At 37.9% G+C, this 22,183-nt stretch overlaps 1 long non-coding RNA gene across 2 annotated transcripts in view; it reads left to right on the top strand.

The window, feature by feature from the left end:
• The window catches only part of LOC103130779 (uncharacterized), a 37,241-nt gene that overhangs the window by 4,460 nt on the left and 10,598 nt on the right, over positions 1–22,183 (top strand). The window contains exon 2 of one of the 2 annotated variants that reach the window (XR_475271.2): positions 13,995–14,195. This is a non-coding gene — a long non-coding RNA (uncharacterized LOC103130779). Of the gene's footprint in view, positions 1–13,937; positions 14,196–22,183 lie in introns of both variants that reach the window. The other variant, XR_001660373.1, reaches the window with a different exon arrangement.

Raw genomic sequence — 22,183 nt, 5'->3', positions numbered from 1 at the left:
TATGAAATGGTCTCCAACACGTCCATTTCTACAGGAAATCTGTAGATTTATGACAGAGAGAGGATTTAAAAGAGCGGCCTTGCTCTGAGCTATGTTGGTAAAATAATATTTCAGAATAAGAAGTGCAGAAAAACTCCCACCTGGAGGCTTACAGTGAATGTTTCAGATAAGATGACCCTGATTGAGGCCGATTTTATGCAGAAGTCTTAACCTGATTGGATTACAGTTACTTTTCTCCTCCTTTTTGCGTCTTTATCCTCTCCTCGTTGTTTCCGCAGCCTGCCCTCCGAACAGCTCGCCCACCACCGCAGTCATGGTCCAGATTTGGCCCCTGGTCCCAGCATGTAATGGCAGACGGGGTTAGCCTGCGCTTATCCTACACATGCAGCTTATCTGGGACTGCAGGGACTGAACGAAACAAAACTAAATAAGGGATTTGGTGCCATCAAGACGGCAGATTTTCTCCTCAGCCTCAAGCAAAAACTCTTTGTTCAGTCAAACAGGCGGCTGTGGCTGAGCTGCTGCAGACGTTCATTTATACCCATCATGCTCTTCTACATGGAGTCAGACATACATTTAGTTAGATCTATATTTGATACAAATATATGGACAAAATGGTTGGTGCTTGTCTGTTAATGACCAAATAAGCCCACAATAGTCACTAAAATAACTTGAAACTGACAAAGGTAAGAATACATAAATGTTCTAATCATTGACCAATAAAAACCTGATATTGCTTTTGAACATTTGGTTCAACTGAATTATTAAAAAAAAAAAACCTAGTGGTTAACTAAACACTGGGTTTAGATATGAGTTTGCTAACAACTTTGTTAGTAAGCTTGCTAACCTGGTTAGCTTCAAGCTAAACATTAAGTTTGAGGTAACTAAGCTTAGTAGCTAAATTAAGCATTTAGTTTGAAGCTAAGGCTTACCTTTAAACTACTTGGTTTGAAGCTAACTAAGCTAGTAAGTGACTTAGTTAGCTTGATAAGTAAGTATTTACCTTCAAACTAAATAGTTAATTTGGGGCTCAATATGTACTTGGAAAGCAAAATATTTAGCTAGCTCAGAGCTAACTATTTATTTAGCTAGCTCAGAGCTAACTATTTATTTAGCTCAGAGCTAAATTGAAGCAATTTAGTTTGCTCATTAAATATGAACACTTTGGCTTTCTTACTAAATACCGAGGTTGGAGGTAAATATTTAATTGGGAAACACCAAAAACTAGATTAGAGCAAACTAAATATTTAACTGTTTGCTAAATTGGAGCTTACTGATTTCCTCACTAAATATTTATAGAGCTAAAAGGTTAGCTTGCTTACTAAATATTTTGGTTGGAGCTAAATATTTATTTAGTAAACAAAAACTAGCTAGATCAGAGCTAGCTAAATATTTAACTCGGAGCTAAATTGGAGGTTAATAGTTGGCTCATTAAATATTTTACGGAATTAAAAACATTTAATTTGGGTCTATATTTAGTTGATAAACAAAATATTTAGTTTCCTAAGTAAATATTTAAGTAGTTCAGAGCTAATTGACCATTTAATCAACTCAGAGCTTGATTGCACCTAACAAGTTAGCTTGCTCTTTAACTTTAAATATTTATGGGGTAAAAAGTTAGTTTTCTTACTAAATATTTAGTTTGGAGCTAAATATTTAGTCTGAAACTGAGATTTAAAAATAAATCTATAACATAAGATATAAGTAAATATTTTCACCATGACAGGCTAAATAACCCAGTTATTTAAAATTTCTGACTGTAATTTTACGAAACACACTCCAGAGTCACAGCAGGTAGATTAAAAATAACAAATTAAATCACCTTTTCTATTAAATGTCCCTGAATTATTATTCCATTCATAGCTTTTCTACTGTTGTTTAAAAAAAAATGCAAACCAGTCTGAAAGATCAAGTTTCATTCCTCCAAGCTTCACATTTTGTGAACTCATGTTTTCCTTTGACCTTTCGGTAATGACTGCGGCGCTCGTCCCCCCCGCTGCGGATAGATCTTCCTCAACGAGCAAATGTTTTGCGCTCCTTTGGCAGTTAACCTTTGCTCACATCTGCTCTGGTCCATCAGCTGCCAGACCTGCTGATATCATTGATTTCTGTTCCACATGCAGACCTGCTGTAACTCCTGGATGTCCTCCTCCAAAGATCACATTTCGTGAATCCTGTCTTCCTGCTGCTCTGGCTCTGCTGCTCTTTCTAGAGATGATAGAAGCAGATCCTGCATTTCCACAATAAATGCGATTTAACCAGACTGAGAGCAGCTAAATGTTCATTACAACGCACTTCGGGGCCGTTTACGCACCGTGTGTTTTACATTTCAGGCTCATCTTTGCTCTCTTCTGCTTACAGCCAATTCCAGCAGCCTTATCGTGTTTAGGAGCGAAGCTGTTTGACATGCATTACGTGGTTCTGTCCATTTACACTCCATCAAAATAAAAGGCTGGGCCCATCTATCCATAAACTCTGGGGTTATGGATATAATATAGATAAGTCTTTCTGCTCCTACTCTCTCTGAATTGAAGCAATTTTCTGATCCCGTCGTGCAGAAATGCTGCAGCATACAGAAATGTTTGCTCCAGTTTCTCCTCAAACCTGCAGGGATTAAAACACACAAAGCATCACTTTTATTCCAACAGCCAGGTTTATTGTTGGGTGATTAATGGCTCAATAGGAGTAGATGAAGAACGTTGGTGAAACTTGTGGATCTGTTGAACTTAAACTACCTCTTTTTATTGTGACTTTAGTAGACCTAAGACTCACAAAGGCATTTAAAGACCAAATACATCACACTAGCTGCATTTCCATTACAAATATGTGCAGAACTTCGTTGAAAAACCACAATTTTGTAATTGCAGTTTCCATTAAACGCAATTTATTACGCAATCGCACGTTAGCTCACGCTTTAAGAAATTAAAAAACAAGCTGCACCACGGTCCAAATAGTATTTCCTGTCTTATTTCTCTGGTTTTCCGCCAGTGACATCATTCGGTTGTTCCTGTGATGTCTGACTCATCTGTTGTTAAATGCGGTAGAAGCTGAGGGACAAGTTTAAATATATAAATATCTTGGTAAGTAGTTTCCTTCACTGACTAAATAGTGGTAAAATGGAGGGTAGCAGCTAAGCTAACTATCCTAAAAGGTTGATAATCACACACAAGTCTACCCGCTTCTTTCAGAGAAAAAATGGATTGAAAGCTGAAATTCTGTCTTTTGTCGTTCTTTTCCCTTTTTTTGAACGCCTGTTTTATTTTTCTCGGCAGCATGTTATCGTTATTGTCATCCATTGTAAACACCGTCCGTCGGTGCGCCGTAGCAGGAACAAACCATTTCATGCAGATACAGGGGGGTGTTCACTAAATATGGATACGTTTGCTTTTTTGGTCTGGGAGAGACAGAATTTTACTTTTACCGCCAAAAACAATTAAAAATACATATTTTATTATTTGCAGGGGCCCAAAGAATGTTTTTTCTTTAACTTATGTAGAAGATGTTTGTCCCATTTTCGTGCGGGACCCTTACACGTAGTTCTCATGTGACGTCACACTTGTGAACTTTGTAACTGACCGGCATCTTGTCAGGCCGTTGCTATGGAGTTGCTATGACAACAGTAAGCAATCCACAAGCCTAGAACGAGCTCTCGCCTCGTTCCTGTCTCTATACTACTTAAACTTGTACTACTACCTATAAACGATATAAAACATTACATCCATTTCTTGATTAACTAACTAGTAACTTTTCAGAAAAATATAAAAGCTTGTTTTAAGTCAGTAATTTCTTAATATTGATTCTTTTATTTTATTTTTTTAAGTACTGGCTCTTTTGGCAGATTATTTAACATATAAGCTTATACCAAGGAGGAAATGTTGTTATACGTGAATTAATCTGCCAATGGAGCTAGCACTTTTCTAAATCAGTATTAAAGAATTACTGACTTAAAACAAGATTTTATATCTGGTTGAGAAGTTACTTGTAAGTTAGCTTTGTCTTTCAAGTGTACTAAAATATTTGCACTTGAAACTAGATCAAAACTACTTTGTAAGATTTTGTTTTATTCCTTTTTGTCCTGACTTTTCCTCCAGCACCTCTGCTCGTATGTCTATTTATTAGTATTTTTGAATTGAGAATGTTGCTTATTTATAGTTTTCAATCATTTGATTAATTGAGCTTTCATTCTGAGTAAAGGCAGGTGAAATCTTCATGAGCTCCATCTGATGTTTTATGAAATATGCATGATTACAAACAGATGAAAGCAGTGAAAACACAACCTCTGTTCCTTCTATAAACCAATTTTAAGCCCGTATTGCACATGAGACGAGCCCGGCAGATTTGTCGCCTCTGTTCTTCATTTTGCGGCCTCCTTTAAAGCCGTCTCCTCTTCCCGTTACGCGCTTCGACCGGCGTCTCAAACCTCTCAATCATCTCCTTCCTCTTTGATCGAAGTCCAGCTTCGAGTGCCGCTGGAACACGGAGGACTTGGTAGGTGCAGCTGCCAGCTTACACAGATATTACATCATGTTTATCTATGGAGGAGCGAAGATTCACACCAGCTTTGATCCTGACTATCTTCTGCCCTTCTGCCTCCCTTGGGTCGGATACAAGTGAAGGCCATAACTTCTCTTAGATTAAAGCGACTAAATCCCCTTTTACCGGCGACCAGAGATGCAATTGGTTGACCCTTGACTTTTGACCCGTCCCATGAGGGCTGCAGAAATAATAAAACCCTGTTAACCAAACCCTCTGGGGGGGAAAAGCAGCAGGATGACTTTGAAGCGTCAAATCAGTGCGACCTTGCTCTCCGCTTGCACTGGAAAGAAGAAAAGGATTCGCTATGGCGAGGTCGAGACGTGTCCTTCTTGGAGAACCCGGTGCTGGATGCTGCAAATCCCCTGAAATCCGTCTTGACTTTTTATTTTCGACTGATTCTGAGCCACCTGACTCTTCGCCCCGACACTTATCCGCCTCAGACGTTCAGGCTTTTCTCCATTACGGTTGGAGGAAGGTGGGACTTTCACCCCACCATGCTTTTTATTTGCTAGCAGCTGCTCTCCTTCACGTGCCCCTGAGCTACAGTCGCTCAGAAATGACAGATTATCATATAGTAAAGTTTTTGGAAAGTTTTATTTATTCACCAGGAAAATCCTGGGATTTAAAAATATCCATTTTGTAAGAGAATCTTAGTCAAAACTGGCAGCAGCACACCATCTATTATTCATTTATTGTTTTTTATTATTATGTTTATTATTATTATTAGTTTGCCATTTTTATTTGTCATTCTAAATTTTAACATTTCAGGTTTTATCCAAATATTTGTACATGTTTGGTGTTAGTTTTAGACGCAATCTTGTGTTTTAAATAATCTACGGACTTGTCCACATGTAGGCGGATATCGGGGAAATCGATTAGTTTTATGCAATTTGGCCTTTCAAAAATCTATCAAAAACAACAGATTTTTAGCAATTAAAATCAATCATTTTTAATAGCTAAAAACAATTTATTTTAGCTATTAAACACAAAAATCAATCGTCTTAGTGTTTACTGGCACTAAAAATAATTGATAATAAAAACTCCGGCCAAAATGAAGACTTATGAATTCTTCCTTTTTGTGTTTTTTATCATGGCCCTAATCCTCTGTAAGATCCAAAAAATTGAGTCCAGACAATGAATCGCTGTCAACAGACGATAATGTGAATTTGTTTCATTGGATTTTGGCTTCGATGCCTTTTTGTGTCAAAATTGCATTTCAAAATTACTTGTCTGCTTTAAAAACAATGTAAATTTGGATTGTAATGTATTTTTTTGACATCTCCGGCTCTCCATTTCCATTGTCACTATTCAAAAATAAAAACATTTTGATGTCAAACTTCACCTTCAAGTTATAAAGGTTGGTAAAACAGCAATTGGAGTAACATAGGGACAGGAGTTCACAATTTAGCACAGAGAAATTACGTGACGGCCAGCACTGTCATGCCACTGTGTGTGAAACTAGCATATGCTGCCCTTTAGTGTACATGTGCATTTTGTTTGTACACTAGGCCTCTGATGGCGGAAAAAGGAGTTTAACGTGTCACTAATGTACAATGGGGCTGAACCCTCAGGGACTTTGAAAACAAACAACTTTCTAAAAATCAATAAAGCATCTCACTGGTAGCCGGTACAGCTGTGTCATAGCTGGAATGATGTTATTTCCAGGTCAGGACACTGGGTCAAGGATACCTGCTATGAGGCAAGATTGGTTAAAGAGCTGGCAGTAATAAAGTCCTGAAGAATAGAATAAAATATTCCCCAAACTTTAACAACAATGTTCAGATTCAATATTTATTCTGATCTGTTCCTTTTCTAGATGTTTTGGAATCATGTTTACTCCATTGAAATGGGTAAAGTAACCAGCTTTAACCATTATGCGTTTCCATTGCTATCTTTAGCATTAGCTTGTACACTACCAGACAAATTTAAGAGCAGTAAACTGGATATTTTTCAGTTATTTCTGAAAAATTCTGTCTTCCAACACTCCAATATATTTGACTAACTTCCTGTAACTGCTAGCTGAGCTGATTTACCTCTATCAAATCAGAGGCAGCATGTAAACTCTTAGCCACCTTATTAATTTCTTGTAGCTGCAAGCTGTGCTGTTGTGCTAATTTAGCTTGTACCTAAGCAAGAGCTAACAACATAACTTGCTAGCTATCCGTTACAGTTTAGCAGCTAGCATGTTTATATGCTGGCATTTCACCTTTGAAAGGAAGTTGTCATGAGGTGGTGCAGAAACAAAGTTGTGGATCATTAGGATAAGTATTGTTGAATTTTAGCTAGAGTTAGCAAGGAGCTACCGAATAAAGGTGGTCCACGCGTAGTGCCTTGAGGAACTCCACTTCAGATTTTCGTTTAAACAGAATTATAATTGCAAATATCCAACCTTTTTGCAATCTAATATTCACTTGAATGTAATTATAGTTTGATTTAATTTGTACCTGTTTAGGATGTTTTTGAAAAAGGATTTTTTCAAATTTTCTACTAATTTGTACTTTGATCAAATCTTGCCCTGATGCATTAGCATCACAGGTTTCCCTCTGCATGGAACTCTAGTCCTTTTTCTAAGGACACCCAAACAAATAAAGGACCAAACAGCATGTGGATGACCTGTATTTCTTGAACTGTGGCTTAATTTGCCTGTAAGGTAAGCCAGGGGAAGAGCAGAGTGGGAATGGGGGCATGGAGGCAGCAGGTAAACAAGCTTCAAAGCCCCAGCAGAAGCCTTAGACTTGACCCAGGGTGAAGAACGACTCATTAGTTACACACCAGGCACCATCTGGAGTAATCACACCCGACGCTCTGGACTTTATCGCTCTGATCTTGACACATGCTAAGCTTTTAAGGAATAAAAACACCAGCAAAACTAAATTGGGTCTGATATTTTCATAAGATTTCATCTGAAAAGCTGCTTGATTAAGTACAAGGTGCAGAAAACCACTTTCAGCAAGTTGACAAGAAATCGCCAAGTTAAAAAATAAAGCAGAAAACACCGTATCTGAGACGCGAGTCTAGAGAGAACTGAGCGTCCCTCGTAGGTTATAAACAATTTTATCTGTTGAGGACATTATAGATTTATAACAAAGATATTGGCTTTAATCAGTCAAGGTTATTTGTATAGGATTTTTCCTATACAAATAACCTTGTAAAGGTTATACAAGGTTATTTATGCAAGGTTATATGATGTTTTAATATAAAGTGCTTTATATTAAAACATTATATAGTCAACAGTTGTGAAACCACATATTACATTTTTTCATGTCATCATCAAAACACATCAAATATGTTGGTCAATATTCCAGTTATTATGGTTCAAACTTCAAACTATGGAGAAATAGTTTATTCAAAATTAAATGGTTATTAAAAATGTCTTAAATATTCCTTTAAATTAATGTGTTAATTTTTATCTCAAAATTTCTCTTTATTTGATTTTCATAATTGAGTTTAATTTTGACATTTTTTTCCCATGAAATGAAACATTTAAATAGAAATATTTTTCCCCCAATATTTATTTATTTCAAGATTTATTTATTCATTTCCTAATTGGGTTTCATTTTGTGACTGTTTTATTTTGCATTTCAGGGATTTTATTTTTTTAACCTTTTTTCTCTTTTTTTTCTTTTTCTTTTTTAGCTCTTTTTTTATTTATATTTTTTTATTTGTACTTTATTTCATGGGAACATTTATTGATTTAATGTAAGATTTTTATAATAACGCTATTTAATTTTGAATGAAATGACTCTCCGTACCGACCATGTGTCCGTTTAGCCTTGATCTTTAGGATCGCTATGTTTCAGCTGTTTTGCAGTTTTCTGGATGTTTGTTCCAGCTGAACGTGCGAAGTCTCTTTCTACCAACTTATTTTATCATTTTGATCACGTAAAGCCAACAAAAACCTGTTCAAAGAGAAATTACTGTGTGTCCGCCTCCTGCCACATTCCTCTCTCCAGACTTCATTCCCCCTCTGACTGTTTCTCTGGTCATCTGATGATTGATAACCAGGCAGCAGATGTTTCAGGAAGTAGCCTATTGATGACTATCCCGGAGGAGCGCCCTGATTGGACCTCGCCAGCCCCCCTCCGTCCCGCCGGCCCCTTCAAGTCCATCCATCACTGGCTAAAATTGGAAGCTGCCCTTGAGTGTCGGCGTTGAGGTGCTGATGGAAAGGACGCTGATGAGATGCGCTGATTTGAGTGCTGTGTGGCGTCCCAGGAGGCCGAGGGATGGTTGTTTATGGACTCCTGCAACAGATAGTTTTATTTAAACCTTTTGTCTGCAGGTTGTCAAAACTGCAATGAGTTTTCTGAAAGCAGTATAGACGCGTTGCATGTTATTGTTTACATCTGGAGGGCAAAAAGTCGAATCTTTTGCATGCCAAGACTTGTCATGATAACAGATTCTGCTGAACGATAAATTGTCCCAGAAGTTATTGCGATAAACGATAATATTGTTGTTTTGAGACCGTTTCCCCACACAAAGAACAGAACATTCAGTCCACTACAGTTTGTTTTCAGGCTTGATGTTTATTTTTGAGAATATTAATGAGTGATTGGTAGTAGATTAGCTAATTTAACTGAACAGGATTCTGCAGCACATCTACATGCTAAGGTTGTCAAAGTCAAGTTAGCATAGGTTAGCACACTGCAATGGAAACACAGATTTTGATCCCTGAGTTGTTTTGGTGCTAATTCAGGCTGAACAGCAGGGCTTTTTATCATTTGTCATCAGTTTTAGTTAAGTTGGTGCCAGTTTTTCACAAAATATAATCACCAAACTGCTGTGGAAACTTAAAGCAGAAAGTCTTGGATACAGTTGAAAAGTCTCTTGAGATGAAAGTTTGTTACTGGAGCTAAATAAATTTAAATATTATGTATTGTAAGGATGTTTTTAAAGCCAATCAGTGAGTGTTTACCCAGAGGGTAAAGTGTTTTTTCTCTGTTATTCATAAAGACACAGAAAGCCCCAGACTCCCCTCCTGAAGGCAGATAATATTGGTTTGTCTAAGCAGACGGAGACCTGTCCTCCATGTGCTGATGCTGGGGGTTTTCAGCTGCAGTGTTCAGTCTGTTCGACGGGGTGCAAAAAGCAATTCGCCTCTGAAGGATTTGAGAAACAGTGCAATCGTAGTGAATTTAAATGGGTTCAGGGCCCCGCGTACAGATGGCTGGGTGCACAGCCAGATACGGCGCTCAGTAGTTCAGAGCTCGCTCTCTTCCCTCCTCTAAACGTCGCCTCTCTTTTTCTTATTGCTTCCTTTATCACCCTGCTCCTTTGCACCACTTATACGTACGAGTATGTTAAAAGAAACACATGAAGAAGGAGGCGTTTTCTTTTTCTCACCGCCTGCCTTTCATCATCTCCATCACTCCGGCTCCCTGTTTCTCTCAAAGTGCAGGATTAAGATGGAGTTTGCTCCTGAAACTCTCCTGTTTACCCTTTTTACTGTTTCCAAACTCAGACATAAGATGAAGAAACAACTTTGAACAAAAACATGCAAAGGCATAAACCAGTAATGATCAAAACTTTATTTTTCTCGCACCTTCAATGAATTTTTTTGTTTAAATATTCTTAAGAAGATGGAGATAAAGCAGCACAGTGTTATGCTGATCACATTTACCACCCTTCACATTAGGATGAACAAAGACAGAGTTAAGAGACAAATATTTTAATTTCAGGTATAAATGGAGATGTTGAATTTCAAGTTAGGCGTTTGTTCAATGGGTTCTTTGCCTGAAAAAGTGGGAACACTGTCTTACATGGACAAATATATGTGTAATACATAAAATATTTTTACAATAACCTCCTGGTCATCCTCTTTGATCTCCAACTGATTCATCAACATTTCTGAAATTGTTTCTCTTTTACTTCCTGCTGTTATCTTCGGATCAGAGTGGACCAATAATGTCAGAGTGGCAAAAGCTCACTTCAAGATGGTTTTATTTCTAATTTTGGCTCTTTTTAAACAAAGTAAATGTAAACTAATCATCTTCTCTTTGTTTTGTTTTTTTGCTGTGGCTGCAGTCACGGTGGTCCTTGCAGTTTTTCCTCCTTCCCTGGTAAGAGCGGGTAGACGTCCAATCCAAACAAGTTAATTAGTGGGGAGATGGCGCTGGCGTAAACGAGGCTAATGGAATAAACACTGTCCTAAAAGAAGAGATTAGCAATTAAGCTATTGGAGTGTGGAGTCATTTCGGTTCCATTGTGCCGTCTTTTAATGCGGCGCAGTAATGAAAGCGGCTCCTGTCCACGTCTGCATGTATGAGCGGGAGATGTTGGGTGATAATAAGCTGCTCCCTCTGATTAGCTTAGCAGCCTTTTGTTTACAGTATAATAGCTACAGTCCTGACACCTGGTGTGCAGAGAATCCCACTCTTCCAGTAGATGTTTATAAACGTGAAGGGTTGAAGAAGAGCATACTGAGTCGGTCTCCCACGCTGCTTCCTGTTGTGAAGTGCTGAGTTGAATTAATGAACTGTGAGTGTGTGTGCATTGTACAGTATGTTTACCTCTGCGCATACGGTGTGTGTGAAACTCTATGTAAACAATAAACACACGTTGTGAAAGGAAGGGACCCTCTAAACAAATATTCCATTTCTTGAAGTTAAGATTGGATTTTCAATGAAAATTAACACTGAAATGTGCAGAATAACAAAATTACAGGTACAAATTGCACCGAGATATCCATAAATGATATCAACCTTCCAGACGTCTCAGGTTTTCTGCATCCCCAGAACCAAACATGGAGATGCAGCGCTCAGCTTCTATGTGCCACAAATCTTGAACTAACTTCCAGAAAACTGCAAAACAGCTGAAACACTGAGAGCCTTTAAATCTGGACTAAAAACCCACCTACTTAGTTTCACTAGAACCAAAATAAATGCAACACTGACCAACAACTCAGTTGACATGACGCCAGCTCCGCCCCCATGCTGACGTAGAGCAATCCTCCATCAGTCAGTCCAGGTGGTTTGTCTGGAAGAACACGCCCTGGAGGAGCTGAACCTGCAACAACATCGACATTTATCATCGCAAACACGTCAGAGAGATATTGAGGAAAATAATAGGAAATCATTGTCCAACGTTGCCAGAGGGGAATCCTGACAGCCGTTACCCAAAGCGTGTAGAGGACGGAATATAATTTATCACATTTCCAAAACCAAAACAGTGTGGAATGGATCCAGGCCTGCAGCCCTCCTCATGTCCAGTTGAATGGAACTGTTATCAACGGCAACTAACATGTTCGTCTGCAAGAAGGTAACTGGTAGTAAATATCCCGTTTTTTTACATGATAGTCAAATCAAAGCTCAATAAGTGGAGGTATGCTTCATTTTATGTGCGTACATTCCAATGGTGGGTCTATGGCAGGATGAAAATGTGCTGCAGTAACTTTGGTTTTTACATTTAAGCACCTTTTTATGCGCCTGCTTGTTTTTAAGCATTTCTCTGAAGGAAGATTTTCACAAGCCTGTAATATTTATGTCATTACTCACCCGTTTTGCACGTGCAAAACTTTTGGTCCAACACAGCATTCATACTGAGACGTTGTGCCTCTCATTAGTCCTCTCGCTGAGAAGGACTTGAGCTATAACGTTGATTTCTCTGTTTCCTGCAAATAACTTTCCAGACCTGATGTACGACTGGTTGGAGAATTTCCTTGTCTTTGCCTAATCTGAGGTTTCGCTCTACTTCTGCATGGGGGGGGGGCGTGTCATATTGTTGACTGTATGGTATCTTATATGACTTTGTATTTCTGTGATACTGTATTTGGGGCAAAAAAAAACTGCTTCACTCTGAGTTATGTTAACAGTCAATTTCTAAATTCTCTCAATATTTTAATGTGCTTGGGAAAATCTTGAACAATCATCGTTTAGACTGTAAATTAGGCGTTTTGCATTCTACGGTAAATTAGAATATTTGAATATTTTTGTATCTTTTGTGACGCTGAGAGTAACGTTCAGGTTACAGTACGCTCCAACCAAACACACAGAAAGAAAAGAGTTGGCTTCGTGCGAGTGTAATTCATCAGGTCCGGCCCCGTCTGTCCAGGCTGATGAATCGAGGAGCGGTGGAGACAAAAAGACTCGCAGCCTCTCCGCTCGCCGACTTTATCAGCCACACCACCATTCATTGTTCGTATCTATTTGTCGAGCAGCGGCCGGGGAAGTTGTTAACCTGCGGCCCTCTGGGCTCCTGAACACAGGCGTCCAGACGAAGTGAAGAACAGCAAGATTTGTGTTGGCAGTGTGCGTCTGTCTCCTGCTTTTCTACTGTTCTTGGATACAAATGCTTCAGTTTTAATTCAGTTATGAGTTGTAAACACTTACAGGAAAGTTAAAATTAATATTGTTAACTCCTGATGTTTAAAATTGGCAGTGGCAAAACATCTGAAAGCTCTACACAGAGGTTTGATGGATCTAAATGCTTCATGAAGTCATAGCCAGAGTTGGATACTTTTACTTGAGTCATTTTATTATTTAGTATCGTTACTCTTGAGTAAAATTTCTGGATTTTCTGAAAATCAAACATGTTTTAAAGAAAAATTCACCAGATACACACCAGCAATTTTGGTAAAGTTTCATCATAAGTTTCTTTTATTATTGATAGAAGCTGATCTGGAAAAAAATATTTTGCCCAGTTTTATTTTTTTGTTACTTGTATGAATTATTGTAATTCTGGTCCTTAAAACACCAAAATTTCCACTTAATTTTACATTTTAGTTCTTCTGATGATGTAATTTTTTAATATTGAATGATTGATAATTTGATCAGTTACTCTGTACTTTCAACCAAATACGTTTTTACTCAAGTAATTTCTTCGGTGGCTAGATTTTACTTTGACTTGAATAAAAATATGTTGCAGTAGTGCTACTTTTACTTGAGTACAATTTTTGGGTTCTCTGTCTGATCATAGTCAAATATTTTCAATCACAGAAACTTTTATTGAACTTTTAACTCGGGGTTCATGATGACAAATCCGTGTCAAATAAATATCTCAAATACTGCCAAACTGATGTCGTGACCTTTTCCGTCTTATCAAGTTTTCTCTCCACATCATTGTTTTTTATTTTTAAGCAGTTATGAGGCACGGTGGGGAAAATTTGCACTGCTGCTGCGCCAGTTACTCAGCAGGTTGTTGCCAGGCAACCGAAGTTGGACGGAACTTGGAAGTGCTTGTTGCTAGGCAGGTTGTTGCTAGGCAACCAAAGAGTGAGTTGATCCCACCAACATAACTTTGCTAGCTGTGAGAAGTTGAGCTGCTATTTCTTTCCTCCGCCTACATCTCCCAGAATGCCGTGCGGTTGTGGATCATAGTTCAGTGAATCCAACACTTCATTCATTGACATTGGTAATGTGTCTCTTGCGATGTATATTGTTGATTAATTGTTCATCCCTATCCAGAGTGAAACAGTTAAAACTCCCCATCCTGATGTGCTACATCTGTCGCTTTGCTTCCAGTCCACTGCTCAAATGGGTCAAAAGTCCTCCAGATGCAACTTCTTCAATCAATCTGAACCGTGGATCTTCTAGCTGATGTTCTGATTTGGGGAAAGTTTGTTCGACTTGCAGCCTGGACACGCTGCAGGTTTTAACCCCACTGAGAACCGGTCGTCAGTCCTTAAACCGAGGCCAACAAACTGAACTGGAGCTACAAACATGGTGAGTCAACACTGTGACCAAAGAAGGTGTTTTTCTACAAAAAGCCTTAAAAACTCTTAAAATACTCTAACTGTTCTCCAGTAAATCATAGAAAACATCCAGATGGAGCGGCAGAGACGGTGTTTCAGCCCATTTAAGCTGCAGACGTGTGTTAACTCAGGTGTAAGCTAACATTAAAGACAGTCGCCATCCTTCATGTCCCCCTCTGAACAAAAGCCTTTTGTGGCACTCGGGCGGATTGACAGATTCAATATGGGCCCGGCAGCAGAAAGCAGATTAAGTCACTGCATCATTGCTTACGGCTCTTTTTAGACACCATTAATTACATTAGTCATTGTGAGCCATTCTTTAGCTTGAAGTAAAAAGATTGAAAGCTTATTAACTTTCAAGTAGTAGATAATATACATTTTATTTAAAATCCTTCAGTTTTCTTGGACATGCTCTGCTTTAGCATGAGACTCTACTGTGCAATGCAGTTACCTATGGTCGGATATTCCTGCAGAGTTTCTCTTGAGGCAGTAAATCAGAGCATATGAGTCGTCAGGTTGAGCTACTCTTCATGATTAATAGCAGAAAATGCAGCAAAGACCAATCCAGATGTTGTGGAGTTTACAGCCAGGAATTAAAAGCTATAAAACATCAACAAAGTTAGTTTTGATTAACTGAAGCTTTGGATTGATCAATAATCAATAATGGAAGTCACAAAACATCTGAGAGATAAATAATCTTGGTTAATGACTGGACAGAATAACTTGGTATAATTTCTGTAATTCCGTATATAGTCTTACTTTGGCTTTGCTGTCCTTTACTCCTTGAAATTCCCAGTTAGATTAAAGCAGTGTCATGAGCTGAAATGGCCTAGTCAAAGTGCTGACCTGAATCAAACTGAGAATCTGCTTTACATCTAGTCTGACTGAGCCTTGGGGTGTTTTTTACATTTTTTTGTACTCAATAGTCCAGTAGACTCGATTCGAATGGGAACCTAACGCGTTTGCGGTTTATTTCTCAAACAAACCAAACCTTTGGAAAACCTGTTCCCCCTCCTCGCCTCTGGGGGCGCTGCAGCAAATAATAAATAGACCATTTTTCTTACCTGTTGTCCTGAAAGTACTGGATGTAAACGGAGAAAAACTTAAGAATTTAAATGATAAAATAGCAGTTTTTTAGCAGCATTCAGATGACTTTCTTTCTCTTCGCGTTTAATTATCTTGGCAAGGATTTGTTTCAAAACTGAGTTCATCTGCAGAAATCACACAAATGGGTAAATCAAACATAATGACTTTTGTAAAAAAAAAAAAAAACAAACCATCTGAACCTCTTCGTTTCATGAAAACATTCGGTTCACCAGAGGGCAAAATTAACTACAAGCATCAGGATATTTTCCTTCTTGTTTCCCATAGAAACCAGTTAAATTTTCCCCACTGAATCAATAATTTTAGACTCTTTTTTTTGTTGCCTGCTATGAAATCTGATATGCTTCATGTCTGTTAGAACCAGCAGCTACTTAACTCGGCCAGCTTTGCGTAAAATGTGGAAACAGATGGAAATATTTGGCCTGGCTCAGCCTGAAAAAACGTTTTCATTCATTTCCTCCAAAATATGAGGCGCGGGCTGCTTTGCTTTTCTGTTTTATGACTTATTTAAACTCCTGACAGGCTTAACTGACGTTTTATTGCCCCTCTCTCTGCCCTCTTCTGTCTTTCCTCCTTTCACCATTTCCTCGTTTCACATTCGGTGCCTCATGCAGACCTTATGCTTCCAGTCACTCAGCAGGAAGATTAATTTGATTGTAATCTATCTGAAGCTCCTCTGCCACTGAAGCAAAATCCGTTTTGCAAAAAAATAAATAAAAGTATTTCTGTTGATAAGAAAGCTGAGATAAGTGCAAGGCATCAAGTCCAGGTTGTCTCGTCTGTAGAAAGTCATCATCTTTTCACCTCCGCATGAAACCGGGCTACAGATATGAAATGTCTTGAAACTTCTTGTTATCTCTCTTGGTTCTGAAACGTGCCGGCTGCATAGCAACGAGAAAACCAGCAACAGAAACGTTGCATGTTATTGTTCAGAAGGCGATTCTTTTACATGCCGTTCGTAGCCGCGCTGCCTGGTAGAACGAAGTGGTTAACAAAATAAAACCAAAATTAAACCTGGAGATGTAGGAATTATTAATTCAGTGCAGTCCGCCACAGCAGAGGGCAAAATGACGCAGAAAAACTCAAAATCTCTCGTATTCTTCTGTCCTCTTGCCATCTGTGTTGGCTACGCTACACACAGACTTGTTGCTATAGCAACTAACAATAACGCCACCATACGTTTCAGGATTCGATACCAAAAAACACTAAGTTTAACAGTCCTGTGTTTAGGATTGATGTTTATTTCATGATTATTAATAAATGATCGTTGTGGTAGATTAGCTTCCGCTGCTATTAGCCAAGCTAACACAGCGACGGTTGATTAGCTAAATTTAAACACCTGCTCTACTGATGATCTGTCAGAGTCGATGTTTAGGTCTTTTTTTTTTTTTTTTTTTTTTTTTTAACTGAACTGAAACACAGAATCCCGCAGCACATCTATATGTTACGGTTTTCATAGTCAAGCTAGCACAGCTGAACTACTTTCCTCTCCCTTGCTATTTTTTTCATTAAAACTTTTTCCTGACCTTACCTAGTTGTCATCGTGTTGACAATTAGTAGTGAGGCTCTGCGTCCCTTTTCCTTTTGCATATCACAATTTTTATGTTGACAACACATTTTAACATTTTTAAAGAATAAATCTGAATAAAACACTCATTTTCTGGTGATTCTTTATAAATGAAATGTGGGAGACTCAAATCATATTGAACTCCTGAATTTAAATAAAAACATTTTACAAATTACTGATCTGCTCTCAAAACCATTGGAAAAACTGTGAATATTTAAAAAGCTTCTTTTTTTGTTTTGGAGACTGTTGCTTTAATGGCTCCATATTTACACTGAAATGGTTTTCATGTTAGCATAATAGCTAAAGAAAATGTGTTTTTATACCTGTGAAGTAGCTCCATCTCCTGCAGACTCTATAATGTAAAAGCCTGCTGATTTCATCCACTCCAAATAAATTTAGTTGCAGATCACATAGGCGAACAAACATGTGTTACCTTGGAAACTGTTGATCACACCTCAACACCTTTTATTATCCTCATATAGACGCTGGCACGCCGAATGTTGCAGGCATGTTATTATTTTAAACATTATGTGTTTGATAATGAAGTTATAAATCTGTTTATATTCCTCAGGTCTCTTTATTTGCTGCTCTGTTGCCTTTATTTTCATTTCTCCATTAAATACATGAACTAATCTGTTTCCTGCTATCCGGTTAAAAGTGCGGATGAGACGTCTGGTCCTGCTTGAGCTTGACATATGGCGAGTTGATGCGCTGCTTAATGTCGATTCCCAGGCGAGAGATGCCTGATGAATCGCACACTAATGAACTTGTCGAATGATAGATTAGAGCTGAGGGTCTGGAGACACACGAAGAACACAGGAACATGATGTTCGCTCACTCAGACTCGCTTGATCCTCTTTTTATTCCTGCACAAACAAATCCATACATGCATGCTCGCAGCGCACACCGCCGTCCTGCGCTTCATCTCTGCTGAACTGCTGTGTGGATCCACCGGCGAAGTGCTGTGTGTTGTTCCCACATTAGCATGGAAAACGGTGGCAGCACGGAGATGAAGCAGATTGGGATGTGAAATCGTTTTGGTGTTTAAATAAGATGTTTGGAAAGGGAAACTGCAGCAAATCAAAGCTTGTGTGAACGTTTAAGCAACATGTTTCAGCAGTTATTATTCTACAAAACGTGGGAGCTCGTTGTGCCTGAGCGTCTGAGCCAAGTTAAATAACAGCAATAATTTGGATTACTTCGCATTTTATAGAAGGAAATACAACTACGAGTTTATTTTTCAAGGTTACACTTTCACATTTATAAATCTAACAATTTCAAACTTGATGTTTAGGTAGAAAACTAAATATATAGCTAGCTCATTAAATATTTAACTGCTGGCTATGGATTTTAACTACTTCATGACTAAATTTTTAGTTTATAAACAAAATATTTAACTTCTTAGCTAAATATTTAGATCAGAGGTCAGTATTGAACTTGCTAAATTTAGTTAGGGGGCTAAATAATTAGCTGTTTAGCTTCAAGCTAAACGGTCTCATCAGCAGGTGTTTACATATAACCAGCTTTTATTTGATGATTTATGTCCGCTTATCGACATGAATTTATATAATGGCTAAATATTTAGGTTGGAGCTAAATATTTTGCTTGCTAACTAAATATTTTTGCTTAACTTAAATATTATGTTGCTGGCTAATTTTTTTTGTTTGAGGCAAAATATTTACCTTTAAACTAGATTTAGCTTGATAATTTTTATTAGCTTGAACTACAAATTTTGCTTAAAATTCTATATTTAGCTTTCTAAATCAGTATTTAGTTTGTAGCTAAATATTTAGTTTGCTAACCAAATATTTAGATCAGAGATAACTTTTAGCTACCTAACATCTAGCTAGCAGGAATATTTAACTCTGCTAGCTATCTATCTTAGCTATTTATAGCTAAATGTTTAGTTTATACACTAAATATTTAACTTTCTAACTTAACATCTAGCTTCCTAGCTATTTTTTGAAGCAAATATTTAGCTCAAACTAAATTTAGCTTGCTAGCTTTTAATTTGGGGCTAAATATTTAGCTTGCTAACCAAGTATTTATGTTAGAGCTAGTTATGTAAGGTGAGGCTAAATATTTAGCTTTCTAATTAAATATTTGTTTGAAATATAAATTAATAGCATGATGTTAGATGTTTTTTTCATTCACAAGCAGCACCACATGCAGATGTTTGGGGTTTTTAACAGGAGACTTTTGAATCTTTGCTGCATATTTGAAGATCCTCCATTAAAACATTCGTAGGACACGACGGATGCATAAGACGCTTTAAACAAGCTCTGCCGTTGTCTGGTGAGAAAAAGGAACAAGTCAAAATCCCATGACGATAATAAGAGGAGGCAATTACTTTCTTTCAAGCTATTTACTGGAGATAATTTATTTTCTGAAAGTCACTCCATAAAAGGTAGCTGTGTGCGTTTTCTTTGCCGTTTTGTGACAGATGGAAGTTCAAGCTTCCAAGACAAACGGTTAAAGACAAAATCCCCGTATTTGAAGAGCTTTCCTGCCAGATCCACCGCGGAGCATCAGATGTAAGAGGCCAGCTGAGGGGCAAAGCTCCCAACTTTCTCTATAAACACGATTATGGCAAAAACAGATTTCTATTGGAACGTTATTCAAACTTCCTGAGGAAAAACTCACTGATGCAAACCAATTCTTACATCCTTCTTAACATCCCTCAGCCTGAACCTGTACAAACAGGTGCTCATAATAATGCTAAATGTTTCATTTGTATGGTATATATTATAATTTACTAAATAAATATTTAGCTAGCTAGCTAAAGTAGCTTGTGACTTTCTGGTATGCAAGTTTTGAGCAAAACAGAAAATGCGAATTAGGCGTGTTTCCATCTAGCGGTTTGGAGCTAAAAACATGAGTTTATCAGACGTTGACAATGTGCTTGGCTGTAATGAACAGGAAGTAGACGTAGTAAACTACCATGGACCAAACATCTCAGAAAATGGAGAGTCCTCCAATCTGAGCTGAAGGTTTGGTGATTCATTACGTCAGAACTGGAAAACATGTTTCCATTTTTTTAGCGCATTAACTCTTTTTAGAGAAGCCAACAAATAGTGAGCATAGAAACCTTAAGAAATTGAAGAAGTTATTTAAGTTATTCATTTCTTACTGCAGTTCTTAAAAATTGGTATAAAACATGTTGACAAAAACATGGCTACTGTTCCACAAAAAACAGATATCCGAAGTGAACAGCTAGTTAAATTTCTTGGTGTGCCCATTAAAAACCCCCAAACAAAAACAAAGAATTTTTCACTTACAGATGTGACGTCACGCTGCTAAAAGGCATAAAGCTGCTCGCCGACGACGACTACTATTGGTTTTAGCTGTGAAGTTGTCAAAATAATGCGCTAAATCCTAAATCTACCTGTGATGTATAAAAGGAAAAGGGACACAGTGGTTTGCTACTGTAAACTCTACGACAACTAGATGAGGTCAGGAAAAAGTTTTAATTAGAAAACAGAGAGGGAAGTAGCTCAGTTACGCTAGCTTGACTTTGACCATCTTAACATGTAGATGTGCTGTGGAATCTGGTGTTTCGGTTCAATTACAAAATAAAAAGGCAACCCAACTCTGACAGGTCATCGTTAGAGAACTGAAACGGGCGGGAAACGTTTGCGTGTTTTTTAGTATTTTTTGTCAGTTGTTATAGCAACGGGTTTGTGTGTAGCATAGCCGACACAAAGAGCAAGAAAAAAGGAGTGGTTTTGAGTTATTCAGCAGTTTTTCTGTTGTTTTTCCATTTGCTGCAGCGTTCCACACTAAATGAATAATATCTACATCCCCAGGGTTTCTTTTTGCAAACTAATCGTTCAACCGCAGCAACTCGGCATGTAAAAAAAAAAATCGTGTTGTGCACATTTGCAAAATTTCTGGATGTAAACAATAACATGCAATGTGGCTGTATTGTCATACTTTAACATATTTCAGCTGTTTTGAAGCCCCAGATGTGGCCAGTGCTTCTTTAAACAGTCATAATGTGTCAGCTCTTTACACATACTGGACATTTTGCTGTTCTTTTCAACAGATGTGCATGGATTTGAACCTCGCAGGTTGAAATGTTAGTCCTTTAGCCTCCCTGGGATGTTGCAGAGTTCATTCCTGAGGTTCAGACCGACTCCAGACATCTGATGTTTTTACTGTCCGTGTTAAACTGGAATCCCAATCAGCACCGTTATTGTTTTTAAAATGACTGCTTTGTTGGAAGAACATGCAGCCGCTATCCATGTTTCTGTAGTTTCATCAAACGCATTACAACCGTCAAGTCAGAGATACTGCCTGTGTCAAAGCAACAGTGTGATTTATGGAGAAACGGGGGAAATCTTCCCTTTGTCACGCGATTCCTACAGCAGAAGTACAGCAGTCTTTCCTGACATGATGTAATCATCGGTAATAACTCAAACCTGATCATAAAATGGAAAATGGCGTGCATCATCTGACAGCAGGACGTGAGATTAGGAATTACTCTGGTGCCTGACATGTTTTTTATTTAACACAAACATGCCTGTATTACACAATTTGACATAAATCTTTTTTTCATTTATTTATTTGAAAAACACCAACAAAATGAAGGAAGCTGGGTGACACTGAGTTAATGGATGGCTTCGGGCTGCGCGCCGCCTCATCCTCATCGTGACTAATTCCAGAGACTAATCTGGTTGTAAATGCTGAACCTGCCACTCTCTTCTCTACAGTCAGGCCCCTTCAGCTCATTTCTGTAATGAAATGGTCACACGGCTGCTTTAAAGAGATATCGCTTTGTTTTTTAATAGCTTTCAGAGCTAAACTCAACAGTTCTGGTTCATCTGATGTAAGAGATGTTGGTTATAATTTTTTAAAATGTTTTTACTTTAAAGCATTTGAGCAATCATTAGGTGGATTCAACTTAGAAAATCTGAAACCTGTTGATGCTGGCTTATTAGAAAAAAGTAGTTTTTAGCTAGCCTCAAGTTAGCCTAGCTTCATATAAAAGTAGTAAGCACTGTTATTAAACTACGCTTTTCAGGCAGGAGAGTAATTAAAGTCGTCGTCTTATGTTTCTGGCTAGCATCAAGTTAGCTTAGTTTAATGTAAAAGTAGTTGGCATTGTAATTATTTTTTTCCCAAAACATAATAGCAATACTTATAAAGCAAAGCAATCCAAAGATAATAATAGTTAGCACTGTAATGAGACAAAACCTTTCAGGCAAGAGAATTGACCAAATTTAAAAAGTGGTGTCATATTTGTAGCTAGCATAGGTTAGCTTAGCTTAATACACAAATAGTTAGCA

Source organism: Poecilia formosa, unplaced genomic scaffold (assembly GCF_000485575.1).
Source record: "Poecilia formosa unplaced genomic scaffold, Poecilia_formosa-5.1.2 Scaffold672, whole genome shotgun sequence".
Classification (NCBI taxonomy): domain Eukaryota; kingdom Metazoa; phylum Chordata; class Actinopteri; order Cyprinodontiformes; family Poeciliidae; genus Poecilia; species Poecilia formosa.
The sequence above is the reverse complement of the archived record's forward strand: the minus strand, read 5'-3'. Positions and strand labels throughout refer to the sequence as shown.